The sequence below is a fragment of the Primulina huaijiensis genome, chromosome 4 (genome assembly GCF_012295235.1).
Source record: "Primulina huaijiensis isolate GDHJ02 chromosome 4, ASM1229523v2, whole genome shotgun sequence".
NCBI lineage: Eukaryota > Viridiplantae > Streptophyta > Magnoliopsida > Lamiales > Gesneriaceae > Primulina > Primulina huaijiensis.
The window spans coordinates 17,721,348-17,739,140 of record NC_133309.1 but is presented as its reverse complement, the minus strand read 5'-3'; positions in this window follow the sequence as shown (position 1 = coordinate 17,739,140).

The following is a 17,793-nucleotide window of genomic DNA, read 5'->3' as shown; positions in this document are numbered from 1 at the left end:
TCAGTTGCTACAAACAGTTGTAAGCTTATCAAGTTATAGCCTATCAGCTGATCTTTCAGCTGAACACGTCATCAGTTAAGGAAAAAGACATTCAGCCGACAGATAGTACAAAAGCAAGACTGCAACTGGTAGTGGGATCGCCACATTTTAGAAAACAGCAGTGTATGATTGTTAGAAGAATGTGGACGTGGCAAACAACGGATAGAAAAGCTCAAATCACATTCAATATTACTGTTGGAGGCAAAGCCTATAAATAGCAGAGAAAGAGCAGCTGAGAAACTTCTCCAACAACTTTGAACTTAACTACTCTCAACTTGACTCTTGAAGTTCCACATTTTCTTAGGTAAGTCAATCTTGTTTTGTATCAAAAATTGAACCCAAAAACATTAATGATGCATTAAAAGACGAATTCTGGGACAATGCAATGAATGAAGAACTTGAGCAATTTGTACGCAATGATGTTTGGGATTTTGTTCCTAGACCATCAAATACAAATGTTATTAGAACAAAATGGATTTTCAAAAATAAAAAGAACGAATCTAGTAACATTGTTTAAAACAAGGTTCGGTTGGTAGCTCAAGGGTATACGCAGGTTGAAGGGGTGGATTTTAATGAAACCTTTGCTCCTGTAGCTCAAATTTAGTCAATCCGACTGTTGCTTGCTGTTGCATGCCATATGCGTATCATATTGTATCAAATAGATATAAAGAGTGCCTTTTTGAATGGGATTTTGAATGAGGAAGCATATGTGAGTCAACCAAAAGGATTTGAAGATCCTCATCACATGGACCATGTCTACAAGCTGAAGAAGGCTCTATATAGACTGAAACAGGCTCCAAGAGCATGGTATGGTAGGTTGGCTGATTACTTGATCAACTTGCGCTTTAAACGAGGTGAGGTTGATAAAACCCACTTTATTCAAACATTGAAGCATGATATTCTGATTTGTCAAATCTCTGTGGATGACATTATTTTTGGTGCTTCATCACAGAAGCTTGTTGATAACTTTGTTGAATGTATGTCATCACAATTTGAAATGAGTATGGTAGCAGAGTTGAATTTCTTCCTTGGATTGCAAGTTAAACAATTGCATGATGGTATTTTTCTATGTGAATCCAAGTATGCCAAGAATTTGATTAAAAATTCTGAACCGATAACTCTAAGCATATGAAAACTCCCATGGGGTCAAGTGAAAAACTGTCTAAGGATGATGTTGCCGAGAGTGTTGACAACACCATGTATCACAGCATCATTGGTAGTCTTTTGTACTTAACTGCTACTCGCTCCGATATCATGTTCAGTGTGTGTTTATGTGCTAGGTACCAAGAAAATCCAAAAATATCACACCTAAAAGCTGTGAAACGTAGACTTAGATACATTGCTGGTATACTAGAATTAGGATTGTGGTATACACGAGAAACTAACACAAATTTGGTATGTTTTTCTGATGCTGACTGGGCCGGAGACCTAGATGATAGGAAGAGCACATCGGGTGGGTGTTTTTACTTATGGAATAACCTTGTGTCTTGGTACAGTAAGAAACAAAATTGTGTGTCCTTGTCCACATCCGAGTCTGAATATGTAGCTGCCGCTAGTTGTTGTTCACAACTTGTTTGGATGATCCAAATTATTAAAGATTATGGTTTTCACAGTGACATCATGATTGTATATTGTGACAACTCCAATGCTATAGACATTTCCAAGAACCCTGTTCAACACTCTCGACAAAAACACATAGACATAAGACATCACTTTATTCGAGATTTGGTTGAAAAGGCATAATTCGACTGGAATTTGTGAAACGTCTGCTCTTTTTATTGCTTTAAAAGTATTAGAAATTTTTTTTAAAAAAACCTCTACCTTTTGACCGATTTACTCCAATATTTATATAAAATATTTTGCACCATTTTGAGATAATAAATCCAACTAGTATTTGAAAATCAAAGAAATATTCAAATCGTCTAACATTTTACTAAACCTATAAAGCAATAAATTTGAAATGTATTATTCTCTACTAAACCTTTCAAAAATATCTCAAAAAGCATAAATAAAGAGTCTTAAAAATCTTTAACTTAAAATCATAAATTTAAATGCGGAAATAGAAGTGCTGGTCCTCGGGTTATGTGCACCGACAGCCCAGCAAGTCACTCGTCAAGACCTCCAATATCATAGTCATTTATATCACCTGCATCAACACACATAGTGAGTCTAAAGACTCAACACGTCCTATCCTTGATAACAAGTAATACGTAATACAGTTAACATATAACAATGAAAAATACTTGTACTTAAAATATCGTCTTCTTAATAATGCATAAACTTTAAACTTAAACATTTTCAAAAACATAACCATAGCACATAGACAAATTCATATTCATATCCATATTCGTATCCATATTCATATTCATATTCATGTTCGTGTTTGTTGAATTCAGATCGTGATTGTGACTTGTATTCTTAATCGTATTGGATGATGGATCCATCTACATGTAACAACAGTACTGGGCGGCGGGGACACCAGCGACACTCTCACCTGTCAACTGGGCCTTGGCAAACGTATTAACATATTCGTATTCGTATTCGTATCCGTGTCCAAAGAAACACGATCGTCGGGCTCCCACTGGGACCATAACCCTCACGATATTTCCAACATGTAGTAGTCTCAATCCCTTCACATCCTTCATCATGTTATCACCACTTAATAAAAATCATGCTTATACATATCGTTTTATTTTGAATCTAAGCATGCAACATATCTTTTAAATGTCCAATTTAAATTATAAAAATCATAGACATTTAAAAATTATAACTTAACATATTAAAATCATAAACATCCATGAACATTTTAAAATAAACATTTTAAAATCATAAATGTTTAAAATAAACATTTAAATCATAAACATTTAAAATAAACGTTTTAGCATATTAAATCATAAAACATTAAACATATTAACGTCTTCAAAATCCATAAATATTTAAAATTGACATATTAACATATAAACATCCATAATCATTGAATATAATCATATTAACATATAAAACACCATTCAGGACACTGCCATGACATTTACTAGCTTTTAGGTGTAAAAAAACCGTTTCACCACTAGCGTAAAATTTCACGTTTTTGACATTTTCTTTATTTCATTGACTCAAACATGTCCCAAATAATTATTTAAACTTATGTGAATTTTCTCATATTTTTATTTAGCTTAATTCGACGACTTTTAAGTTAATCTTTAAATATAACGTATTAATGCGTTTTAACCCTGAATTAAACCAAAACTTAATATAAAATTCCCAAATTAAAAACTTAGACTTTTAATAATTATTTGAGCTTAAATACAATTTTTCATAATTTTATGAAGCTTAAAACTATGCGTTTTAATTAGCTCGCTAATTAGCTTTTCGTGCGGCGATTAAATACCGAATAAATCCAAAACTCGTTATTTTGATCCCAAATTTTAAACATAGCATTTTTAAGATTTATTCTACCCTTCAAAATCATGAGCTACCCCCTTGGACCCATTGATTCATTTTTAGCCTTTTAATTTTTGTTTTTGACAAACTAACGAACCCACCGAGCCATTTCCCGATTTACTTGAGCCACGCCCGAGTCACCTTGAGCCAAAACCTAGACAACCCACCTAGAGACCCTAATGACTAAGCCTAGCCAGAAACAACAGCCCTGGCATAATCAAAAACCTCCTGGAACTCGACCCATGTTTTGTACGTGTTTTGCATGTGTATCCTATGGACTTTAGGACTCTTATCTAGACTAGGACCCCTTCCAGCCCTTAATCACTTGACCTCTCATGATCCTAACCTTCCCTGTACCACGCACAGACCAAGCCCAGACCGACCCACACCCCTGGACGTGAGCAGCCACCTACTGAACACAACAACAATCTCACGCAACACCTTGCTGCCATGCACCTTCCTCACGTTTTCTGATGCTAGGCCTCTAACCATCGAGTCACCCCTTGAACCAACCCCTCAAACACCCTCATAGGACCCTAAGGACCTAACCTAGACCAGCCCAAAGCCCCTGGCCGAGCCCACAATCCATCTGCGCAGACCATAGAACCTGCGCTCAACCTATCTCAACTCTCGGGTGGGAGTCCTAGCAAGCTACGACTCCTTCCCTAGCCCATGACTCGAGTCTTAGCGTGGCTAGGACTCTACCCTTGGCCCATAACAGACCCTAGCCATGCCCTGGTCCCAACCGCACCCAAGTTAGACCAACATAACGTGAAAACCGAACCATAGGATCACTTTCTGTCAAGTTTTGGTTCCAGCTTAACTTCAATTGGTTTGCAGCGTTTGTGTGTGGTTTAGGACACTAAAAATCATTTAAAACCATGCTTAATCATAGCCTATATCATGGAAGCCCTTAAACAATACTAACACATGGATTTTGAAGGAAGGTTCATGCAAAAAAAAAGTTGACATATGCCATAAATACGAAATTAATTCAAAGTGTTACATATTTTCCAAACTTTTCATGCATAAAAATATAATATGGTGTGATGATGTTTTGAAGGAAAGAATATGCGTGCCTTTAAGTATTTAATTCACTATTATTCGTTGAAGACGTCGAAGAACGGGGCAACACCTTTGGCTTTGAATTCTCCTTAAGCTTTGCTCGATTTTCTTTCTCAAATTAATGATGGTGTGTGCCGTGTGGTGGGGTGAATTTTCAGAATTGTGGACGTGTGTTTGTAGGGTATTGGGAGATTTAACCTCTAATATATACTAATTAATCACTAACAAGGCTTCAGGCCTATTAAGCCAACAATTTAGGCCCATTAGTCTTAATTAGGATTTGATTAAATATTAAAATAGCTTTGGTAAAAATAGGTTTGTGAATTTAATAGCCAGGTCGTCTAAAAGTTCGTATTTTTGTTGAAAAACCAACACCGATAAAATTTATGTCCCGGCGTATAAATTCACCTCAACACCCTTTATTTTCAAAAAAATAAGAAAAACCCACCATCATATTTTAAATAAGTAAAAACAATTATTTAATAAAAACATTTTATGTTTTTCAGCCCTCGGTCTCCGTCATTCGATCGCTACTTGAATAATCCTTAAAAATACAATTTTATGCATAATGACAACAAAATCCTCTTTAACATATAATCATGCATATCGCCTAATCAAGTAAGCAATTAAAATAATTTATTTAACCATTTTTTTTGAGAATTCCTAGATTTGCATGCCGTTGGATTACGTCGTCTTAATTTTGGACCTTACAATTCCTCCCCCCTTAAATAAAATTTCGTCCTCGAAATTCGCTTATACCTACTAACCGTAAGTTTAGATTCTAATATCCCAAAATCCGTGCTTCCGTTGCTGTACTCTGGTCAAACTGAAGTTCTAATATGTTCTTATGTCTTCTTGATCCCAATTAATTTTTTATAACCAATTTAACATTTTATGCAGTAGTAAGCAATATAAAAATGTTAAATGACTAGGTTACCTGCAATAAATGTAGTGTTCTCTAGCATTCATAGCATATACTCGTCCCATAGTAGGTGCATTCTTCTTTGGGCAATCAACGGCTTTGTGCCTTTCTTCCTTGCATATGAAGCACTTAGTAGTACCCCACACACACGGTCCATAGTGTAGTCGATTGCACCTCTTGCATGGTTGTCCTTCTGTAGGCTTTGGTGCTGCAGGTGGTGGCTTTGGTGGTCCCAGCTGCTGGTTTTTACCTTGGGGATGTTGGGGCCCTTGAGGTCTAGGAGGACCCGTATAAGGCTTTTTGTTAGGCTGATTATTATTTTGATGTTGTTGCCTCTTACGCTGTAACTCAAACTCGATGTCCTTCAAAGATTGCTCAGCCTGATATGCATAGGTAACTGCAGTAGCATAATCTAAAGGACGCATCATCATAACATTATTCCGTATGGTGGGTCGTAATCGATCCATGAAATGTCTAAGCTTTTCTTCAGTATCCCTGGCAATAAGGGGTACAAAGTGACAATTCCTATCAAATTTCTTCACAAACTCAGCAACAAACAAGTCTCCCTGACGGAGGCTCATAAACTCTCTCTTCAGCCGTCCTCTAACATCAGCAGTAAAATACTTCTCGTAGAATATCGTCTTGAATCGAGCCCAAGTAAGAGTAGCAAGGTCAACACCGTGCTCAGCTCCTTCCCACCATAAGGAAGCGTCATCTCTAAGTAGATAAGTGGTACACCTCACACGGTCAGCATCTCCCATGTCCAGATAGCGAAAGTGTACCTCGAGTGACCGAATCCAACCCTCAGCAATAAAAGGATCGGTAGTGTCAGAAAATTTTTTTGGCCCTAGCCTCCGAAACTGATCATATATGTCATGCTGTGGCCAAGGTGCCTGCTGCATCTGTTGCAACTGCTGCTGCTGTATCTGTTGCTCGAAGAGATGAGCCATTCTTTGTAGTGCTCGAGTAGCAGCATCCCCAGGAGGAGGTGGTGGGGGTGCATTCCCTTGATGGTTCACACTGTTCTCTGCTCGGTTCTCATTACTAGGGACACGTCTAGGAGGCATTTTATCTGAATGTTTTCCAAATTCTAACGTAACCAACATGCATTTAAATATAGGTTTTCTAATCATGTGACATATCCTAATCCATTTTAGAAATTTAAGCATGCAAAGCATATATACTCAAAAAGCTAGTAAACATGTAGCGTAAACATATTATTCATGTCATCATGCACGTCACATCGTATGAAATCATATAAAACATGTAAAACTTACAAATCGAGGCTTGACGACTAATCTTTCCGGCGCAGATGGTGGCACAACCCTTTACAGGAACCTGGCTCTGATACCAACTGAAACGTCTGCCCTTTTTATTGCTTTAAAAGTACTAGAAATTTTTTTAAAAAAAAACCTCTACCCTTTGACCGATTTACTCCAATATTAATATAAAATATTTTGCACCATTTTAAAATAATAAATCCAACAAGTATTTGAAAATCAAAAAAATAGTCAAATCGTCTAAAATTTTACTAAACCTATAAAGCAATAAATTTGAAATGTATTATCCTATACTAAACCTCTCAAAAATCTCTGAAAAAGCATAAATAAATAGTCTTAAAAATCTTTAACTTAAAATCATAAACTTAAATGCGGAAATAGAAGCGCTGGTCCTCGGGTTATGTGTACCGACAGTCCAGCAAGTCACTCGTCAAGACCTCCAATATCCTAGTCATTTATATCACCTGCATCAACACACCTAGTGAGTCTAAAGACTCAACACTTCCTATCCTTGATAACAAGTAATACTTAATACAGTTAACATATAACAGTGAAAAATACTTGTACTTAAAATATCGTTTTCTTAATAATGCATAAACTTTAAACTTAAACATTTTGAAAAACATAACCATATCACATAAACATATTCATATTCATATCCATATTCATATTCATGTTCGTGTTTGTTGAATTCAGATCGTGATTGTGACTCGTATTCTTATTCGTATTGGACGATGGATCCATCTACATGAAACCACAGTACTGGGCGGCGGGGACACTAGAGACACTCTCACCCGTCAACTAGGCCTTGGCCAACGTATTAACATATTCGTATTTGTATCACGTATTCGTATTCGTATTTGTATTCGTATCCGTATCCAAAGAAACACGATCGTCGAGCTCCCACTGAGACCATAACCCTCACGATATTTCCAACATGTAGTAGTCACAATCCCTTCACATCCTTCATCATGTTATCACCACTTAATAAAAATCATGCATATACATATCGTTTTATTTTGAAACCAAGAATGCAACATATCTTTTAAATGTCCAATTTAAATTATAAAAATCATAAACATTTAAAAATTATAACTTAACATATTAAAATCAAAAACATCCATGAACATTTTAAAATAAACATTTTAACATCATAAATGTTTAAAATAAACATTTAAATCATAAACATTTAAAATAAACGTTTTAGCATATTAAATCATAAAACATATTAACGTCTTAAAAATCCATAAACATTTAAAATTGACATATTAATATATAAACATCCATAATCATTGAAAATAATCATATTAACATATAAAACAGTATTCAAGACACTGCCATGACGTTTACTAGTTTTTAGGTGTAAAAAGACCGTTTTATCCCTAGGCGTAAAAATTTTTGACATTTTCTTAATTTCATTGATTCTAACATGTCCCAAATAATTATTTAAGCTTACATGAATTTTCTCATATTTTTATTTTGTAACGACCCATTACAGGCCCAGTGGACCGCCCATACGGCCCACTGCCCCGATCGACCCAAGGCTATTCCGATCTTGGGCTCCCTCAAAGGGCTTTTTCCCTCACGGGCTTTCCATAGGCGTCATACGGGTTATTCATAGAACTCTCCAGCCCATGCACTGGAGCTTGTGCCTTCCCAGACTCGAACCTAAGATCACATGGATATATAGATACTCAGCACAAGTCTGGTACCAATTGAGCTTGTAACGACCCATTACAGGCCCAGTGGACCGCCTATACGGCCCACTGCCCTGATCGACCCAAGGCTATCCCAATCTTGGGCTCCCTCAAAGGGGCCTTTTCCCTCACGGGCTTTCCATAGGCGTCGTACGAGTTACTCATAGAACTCTCCAGCCCATGCACTGGAGCTTGTGCCTTCCCAGACTCGAACTTGAGATCACATGGATATATAGATACTCATCACAAGTCTGGTACCAATTGAGTTTGTAACGACCCATTACAGGCCCAGTGGACCGCCCATATGGCCCACTGCCCCGATCGACCCAAGGCTATCCCGATCTTGGGCTCCCTCAAAGGGGCCTTTTCCCTCACGGGCTTTCCATAGGCGTCGTACGAGTTACTCCTAGAACTCTCCAGCCCATGCACTGGAGCTTGTGCCTTCCAGACTCGAACCTGAGATCACATGGATATATAGATACTCAGCACAAGTCTGGTAACAATTGAGCTAGTGCATGCGCTGGAGAGTTCTATGAGTAACTCGTACAACGCCTATAGAAAGCCCGTGAGAGACAAGGCCCCTTTGAGGGAGCCCAAGATCGGGATAGCCTTGGGTCGATCGGGGCAGTGGGCCGTATGGGCGGTCCACTGGGTCTGTAATGGGTCGTTACATATTTAGCTTAATTCGACGACTTTTAAATAAATCTTTAAATATAACGTATTAATGCGTTTTAATCCTGAATTAAACCAAAACTGAATATAAAATTTCTAAATTAAAAACTTAGACTTTTAATAATTATTTGAGCTTAAATACAAATTTCCATAATTTTATGAAGCCTAAAACTATGCGTTTTAATTAGCTCGTTAATTAACGTTTCGTGCGGTAATTAAATCCTGAATAAATCCAAAACTCGTTATTTTGATCCCAAATTTTAAACATAGATTTTTAAGATTTATTCTACCCTTCCAAGTCATGAGCCACCCCCTTCGACACATGGATTCATTTTTAGCCTTTTAATTTTTGCTTTTGACACACTAACTAACCCACCGAGCCATCTCCCGATTTACTCGAGCCACGCCCAAGCCATCTTGCGCCAAAACCTAGCCAACCTACCTAGGGACCCTAATGACCAAGCCCAGCCCGAAACAACAGCTTTGGCCCGAACAAAAACCTCCTGGAACTCGACCCATGTTCTGTACGTGTTGTGCATGTGTATTCTAGGGACTTTAGGACACTTTTCTAGACTAGGACCCCTTCTAGCACTTAACCACTTGACCCCTCATTATCCTAACCTTCCTTGGACCACTCCAGACCAAGCCCAGACCGACCCAAACCCCTGGACGCGAGCAGCGACCTACTGAACACAACAGCAATGTCACGCAACACCTTGCTGCCATGCACCTTCCTCACGTTTTCTGATGCTAGGCCTCTAACCATCGAGTCACCCCTTGAACCAACCCCTCAAGCACCCTCCTAGGACCCTAAGGACCTAACCTTGCCCAGCCCAAAGCACCTGGCCGAGCCCACAATCCATCTGCGCAGACCATAGAACCTGCGCTCAACATCTCTCAACTCTCGGTGGGAGTCCTAGCAAGCTAGGACTCCTTCCCTAGCCCATGAATCGAGTCCTAGCGTGGCTATGACTCTACCCCTGGCTCATAACAGACCCTAGCCATGCCCTGGTCCCAACCGCACACAAGTTAGACCACCATCACGTGAAAACCGAACCATAGGATCACTTTCTGTCAAGTTTTGGTTCCAGCTTAATTTCAATTGGTTTGCAGTGTTTGTGTGTGGTTTAGGACTCTAAAAATTGTTTAAAACCATGCTTAATCATAGCCTATATCATGGCAGCCCTTAAACAATACTAACACATGGATTTTGAAGGAAGGTTCATGCAAAAAAAAGTTGACATATGCCATCCATACGAAATTAATTCAAAGTGTTACATATTTTCAAAACTTTTAATGCATAAAAATATACTATGGTGTGATGATGTTTTGAAGGAAAGAGTAGGCGTGCATTTGCGTATTTAACACACGATTATTCGTTGACGACATCGAAGAACGGGGCAAGACCTTTGGCTTTGAATTCTCCTTAAGCTTTGCTCGATTTTCTTTCTCAAATTAATGATGGTGTGTGCCGTGTGGTGGGGTGAATTTTCAGAATTGTGGGCATGTGTTTGTAGGGTATTGGGAGATTTAACCTCTAATATATACTAATTAATCACTAACAAGGCTTTAGGCCTATTAAGCCAACAAATTAGGCCCATTAGTCTTAATTAGGATTTTATTAAATATTAAAATAGCTTTGGTAAAAATAGGTTTGTGAATTTAATAGCCGGGTCATCTAAAAGTTCGTATTTTTGTTGAAAAATCAACACCGATAAAATTTACGTCCTGGCGTATAAAATCACCTCAACACCCCTTATTGTCAAAAAAATAAGAAAAACCCACAATCATATTTTAAATAATTAAAAATAATTATTTAATAAAAATATTTTACATTTTTCAGCCCTCGGTCTCCTTTCTTCGATCGCAACTTGAATAATCCTTAAAAATACAATTTTATGCATAATGACAACAAAATCCTATTTAACATATAATCATGCATATCGCCTAATCAAGTAAGCAATTAAAATGATTTAATTAACCATTTTTTTTCCAGAATTCCTAGATTTGCATGCCGTTAGATTACGTCTCCAATTTGTTAGGACTGAAAACCAGCTGACTGATATATTCACGAAACCTTTGGATTTTGAGAGATTCTCCAATCTTAGGAAGTCTCTCAGCATGTGCGTACATTAATTATACATTCGTGTTGCCATTGGTGTTGCCAACACTAGTGACAACACTTTTTGTGCATGACCATTTATAGGATACTAGGCATACCACATTATCATATTTATCCTATTTTATTGTGTTATGTGTACTATGATGGTAATCTCCTAAGTGTGCACCCTGACTGGGTACAATCCTCCAATCATGCTGTGTAAGTGTTTTATACTCAATTTCAAAGTCAATCATCAAAAAAGTATGGAATTTCAAGAACCTCTTGAACATGTCCAATATGAAAGAGGTGATTTAAGGAACTTGAGTCGCTTTTTGGTGAAAGACAGAAAAGATGGAAAAATATATATAGAATTATCAGCTTAGAAGAAAATGGACAAAGCTACCTAGAAGAGTCCTTGAAGACCGTTCTTCTAGTGTGGGAGCTACCACTTCTAAGTTAAAATAGAGATGGAAAAACCTACCTAGAGGAGTCATTTGAAGACCATTCCTCTAGAGTGGGAGCTACCATGTCTTAGTCAAATCATTTTCATGGAAGAATTGCCTCATAATCAGCGGTGTTGCACTGTGGTGTTGCCATCACCAAGTGTCTACACAGTATAATTTACATACTACCTGACATTTTGATATTTCATCAAACATGAGGCATAATTAGATCATGCATATTGATTAATTGTTTCGTGAATCCATCGTAAACAGTGACTTATCAGTATCTAAGATATAACAGTTGATGAAAACATGTTTACCCATTTTTTTGAAGGTAAGTGAGTTCTTGTGTCCATGGGTTATAATCGACGTGGGTTTTATTTGGATCACATTAGGAAAATGTTGTAACACAAGCTTGAATCAAAGTTGCAGTTGGATTAAGGAGTAAAATAGTGATTAACATTGCGGGTGAATTTAAGAAATGTTACCGTTGGCACTAGGCGTGGTTGTTATGGTATTGCGAAGATTACGTTTTTTTTAACGTTACTATGCGGATTTTCTGCAACGGTTTTTTTTACCGTTGGAGTAAGATCTTATATTCATTGTTATCAATTGAGCCCGAGTTAATTACTCTTGCTTATTCTCTCTGATTTTTCCAAATCATCCATTGTCCTCGTCTTATCTTTCACTGTATAAGTCTTGAACTCTCTCATAACCTTCTCGCATTCTTTACAGATGGTCGACAACAAATTTGATCCCTTGGATATTCGAAGTGAAATGGCTGGGAGCTGTGGTGTTCCGCCCTCTGAGGCAACACCGCCAGCAACACCAGCAACAGTGAACCCTACCGAGAATCCATTACAGTTGGTGGTTGCTGCTTTAGAGCCGATTCCACTGGAAGAAATAGCTCCTGGAAATCTGGAAAATCAACTTGACATCGACAACCCACCGAACCGAGAAGCGTATTTGAGGGCATTTCCCCCTCAAACTCAAATTATACAGAGACGCTCCAAAAAGCAAGCTGGGTATGACCCAGACTTTGAACCCGCGAAGAAGCCCCGCACTGGTTCGTTTATTCTAGACCCTGACTTCTCTTCTGGGGATGACTCAGATGATGAAGATTTCGAATTCGTATCAAGACCACGTGTAGAGCCCAAAATCAGTACACGTAAATCACATGCATTTATTTAATTGTTAAATCATTTATTTAATTTTAAAATGATTTTTTTTAGCTACGCAAGTTTTATGACATTGCATTATTTTAAATTATTTATGTTATGTGATGCACGTTGTATTATTTTCTCGAGTTTCATGTTTCAGGCGATTATTCGATGCGGGACCGAGGAGAAGAGACCGGTGACGATTTTGGCAATTTTTTTAAATGTGGTATTTCATTTTTAAGGTAAGGTTGGGGCATATTAATTAATTTAATTAGTTTCAGCATTTTAAAGCCTAAATTTTGTATTTAGTGAGTTTAGAATTTTTTTTTTTAAAAAAAAGCTTTTAAAGTTGTCTTTGTCCATTTTATTTTGTAAAAAAGGAGAATTTTATAAAATCAGTGCGTGTTTATTTTAATTGAGGAGTTTGGTTAAATTAGTGTGGGCTATCCTTTTAATTAGTATTTTTATTAGTTAAATTAGCACTAATTACTCCTAATTAAACACACAAACACACGTTAATACTATATTCACACCCACACACACACTTTTTCACACACTAGAAGCCGACAACGCACACACACACACCTATTTCATTCAGAATTTTATTATTCTTGAGAGGAGAAACCTAGGGTTCTAAAGAGAGAGAGCAGTCGCCCCATTCCCTTCAACATTCCAGCAAATTTTCGTGAGTTTTATTTCAAGGAAAAAATGTCACGTTCGTCTCGGATCAACCTCGCATCTTTCCCCGCGTTGGTGTCGTCATTCGGCAACGTTAAAGATTTAAAGGCATGTATATTCTTTTGTTTATGCATCGATCTCGTCATATTATGCATTGTATTGTTTATTATGTGTGAAAATACATGTGTGATGTGTAGAAGTTTGAGCAATTAAGTTTGGATCACTTTTGAAACAATTTTTGGGATCTCAAATCAAGTTTTTGTTGTTTTTTTAAATACTGCGATTTTTTGGTCACTTTTCTGGAAAAACTTTCAACATATGAAACGTAGAACGTTTTGATACCTTTGATTTGATATAAAATTCAAAATATTTGGAGATAAATTGAGTGAGTTATGGTATTTTTCGTGGGAATGCTCAAACTGCATTTTCTGAAAAATAATGTTATTGATGCATTCTTGAAGTGTTTAAGTTGCGGGCTTCGTTGGACATCGCTAGGCCATCACTACTGTGTTTAGGCATGATGTGGGATGTGTTTAGGTATTAATAGAGGTTCCATTTCGAGTCGGGGATGCCTCAGGAAGTAATATAAACCCTAGGAAGAATAATGGTGTTGAACCTTGAATTTTTGTGTCGTTTTGTTGTTGCATTCATTACTGGGGTCGTTTGGGTTGCTGGGATGGATGTGAGTCAATACCATAGCGTCCTAGGATGAGTCTCGAGGTATCGATTCTTAGTCTATTGGGTTGCGTTGGGGAAATAAGCACTGTATAAGAATTTCCGCAGGTTTGATTGCATCCGAGGCTAGCCGGACCCTGACACGGACCCGGGCACGGGGTTCGTGCCTTTGTTTCCTTCGTAGTGTCAGTTTTGCGAGCCTACACAGACCCCTACACGGACCCTGGCACGGGGTCCGTGCCCTCTCTTCTTTTCGAGTATGTCCCTACCGTAGGTACACGGACCCAGACACGGGGTCCGGGTCCCCTTTTTTTTTCTTCGAGACAAATTTTACAGAACCTACACGGACCGGTAGTCGGACCTGGGCACGGGGTCCGCGTACTTTGGATTTTGGGAAAAGTTATATTTTTTGCTTTGGGGTTTTATGTCATAGTTTAGTACGACGATTAATTGAGGTCAAGTCCCGAGTGACTTAGAATGTCATAAACTATTTATGTATTTCGATGGAAAGCACGAGCACCTACGTCTAAGCTATGAAAGATAAGTGTTTGAACTCATTTTAGTATATGCAGCACTGGCCCCAAGCGAGATCCAACGAATCCCTCAACGCCAAGTAAGTATCATGAAGTGCAAAAGAAAACATTTTAAAGTTTTGAGGTATGCTTATTGTCTGGTGACCAAATTATGTATGGGTTCGGAAGTCGGTGAACGTGGCCGAGGACCTCTCCACCCCGTTAAAGCATGAACGGGCTTGGATCAGGATTGGAAAGCGATAAAGCATGACCAGGGACCAATCCACCCGTTAAAGCATGAATAGGGATCTCATGTATGTGGCAGCGGATTTTCCCTGTTAGCCCAGTACTGTGGTTTAGTCTGATCAGGCGCATTTATGTATGAGTCACTTGCTTTGAAACATACCTCTACGCAAAATGATGAAGTTATGTATGTACAAGTATGCAAGCATGTTTATGAAAAGTTTTCACATTATGGCACGTCTATGTTATATATGTATGTTCAATTTTAATTGCAATGTTAAAGTTTAAAGTATGCACACTCTATTTTAAAGATGCATGTGATTTTATTATGTATTACTTGTTACTTCTAGTTTATACATGTTGAGTCTTTAGACTCACTAGAGTTGATCGGTTCAGGTGAGGATGAGTTTGAGGAGACGAGAGGTGGGGATCAGTGAGCTGGCTTGGACTGAGCGAGAGGATAAACCCGAGGACCGCCATGTTTTAAGTTTTTATGAATGTCCAAAATACTCTTATTTATATTACTAGTTGTGAGATTTTAAACAAATACTTTTGGCAAACTTTACTTTGAGATCTTTTGTGCAACTACTCTAGGATGAACAGTTTGTTTCATCGACTTTCGAAGGTTCACGATTTATTTATGAAAATTTTTATTTTTCCGCAAATTTATAGTAGTTAAAAATACAGTACGTTACAGTTGGTATCAGAGCTGTGTTCTTGTAAAGGGTTACGCCTACTGCCAGTTGAAAGAATATCACGAAGTCACCTCAAGTTTCTAAGTTTTAAGGATTTAAATTACATAATGTATTAAGAATTGAATCATGATTTCAGCATGTGCATATTTAAATGTAAATTTCGTGCATCGTATAATATTAGTATTATGTTCATGCGTATTGGGTTTACGTGTTGGGGAAATTTTGTAACAGTATGCCTCCTAGACTTATGGTTAATCGCAAAGCAAGGGAGGAGAACCGAGAGGCCCGAGATGAAGAAAGGGTCACTCCTCCTTGTCCACCCCCGGATATGCAGGAGCAGATTCTTGCAGTTATGACGCAGTTTGTGAGAACCAAGCTGCAGCTGACGCAGGGGCAAGGCCCCAACCTGAGGCTGTATATGAAAGATTTCGGAGGATGGATCCGAAGGAGTTTTCAGGAACTACCGACCCGATGGTGGCTGAGGGATGGATTAAATCCATCGAGGTGATTTTTGAATTTATGGAGATGCAGAATGCAGATCGGGTTAGATGTGCCACTTTTCTTCTGGCAGGTGACACCAGGCTTTGGTGGGAAAGTGCGTCAGTATCAGTTAACCTGCAGACTTTGACTTGGAACGGTTTCAAAGAAGTTTTCTACTCCAAGTACTTCACTGAGGAAGTACGATCCAGACTTACCAGGGAGTTCATGGCGCTGCAACAGGGAGACAGCATTGTAGCAGAGTTTGTGAGAAAGTTTGAGAGGGAGTGTTACTTTGTACCCCTGATAGCTAATGATGCCCGGGAGAAGCTGAGGCATTTTATTGATGGATTGCGGTCGGTCTTGCGCAGTGACGTTCGAGTTGCTGGTCCTACTACCTACACGGTTTCCGTGTCTAAAGCTTTGGCGACGGAGCAGGATCAGAGAGACATTGAAAATGATAGGCAGGGAAAAAGGCCCTATCGAGCACCTCAGCAGCCGCAGCAGCCACCGCAGTTTAAGAGGCCCTTCCAGGGACAGCAAGGGAAGAAGCCTTTTCAGGGACCACAGAAAGGCAAGGGTCCTATGCCACAGCAGAAGGCTCCACAGAGGCCGGGTGAGCACCCGGTGTGCCCAAAGTGCAACCGCCAGCATCCGGGGCAGTGTTTATACAGATCAGGCAAATGCTTTAAATGTGGAGCCAGTGATCACATGTTAAAGGAGTGCCCTCAGTGGAGGCAGCCAACCCAGGGGAGAGTGTTCGCCATGCATGCTCAAGAGGCGAACCCAGACACGACACTATTGACGGGTAAACTTATTTAATTAAGCACCATATTATTTTCCATGCATGTGTTGTAATTTTAATTGGGTTTATTAGTGTGCTAGTATTTACTTTGGTGACTTGGGATATAATTGTCTACTATGCTTGAGGTTAAGGTTAGAACTTTGGCAGATAAGTTTTGTGTTGTGCTGACGTTTCTCAGGAAATATTTTCATAAAGAGAGTCGCCACGAAGGGCTTGATAGATTCAAGGGCCACTCACTCTTTTATTTTGGAGACGTTCGCTAGTCACCTGGAGGTCAAGTCTATTGGACTCGACGTGAGCTATTCATTGACAGTCCCATCAGGGGAAGAATTGTCAGCTGCTAGCGTGGTCAGAGACATCGATCTGGAACTGCAGGGCTACCTAGTGTACGCCGATTTGATTGTGTTGCCGATGCCAGAGTTTGATATCATTCTGGGAATGTACTGGCTGACGAAGAACAGAGTTCTTATTGATTTCCAGAAACAGTCAGTGTTAGTAAGACCTTTGGGTATGGAGCAGTTTCTCTTTGAGCCAGCTAGATGAAGGAGTTTCCCTCGCATGATCTCTTGCATGCAGGCGCGGAGACTCATTCACAAAGGGTGTCATGCTTTCTTGGCCAGTGTTATTTCTGCACTTGATGTACCCACTCCGTCTATATCTGATGTACCAATAGTCAGAGAATTTCCTGACGTCTTTCAAAATGACGTCACAGGCCTTCCACCAGAGAGAGATGTGGAGTTCACCATTGATCTTATGCCAGGCACTGTGCCAATCTCTAAGGCACCGTACCAATTAGCTCCAGCTGAAATGTTAGAACTCAAACAGCAGATTCAGGAGCTTCTAGACAAAGAATTCATCCTCCATAGTTTCTCACCATGGGGCACACCAGTA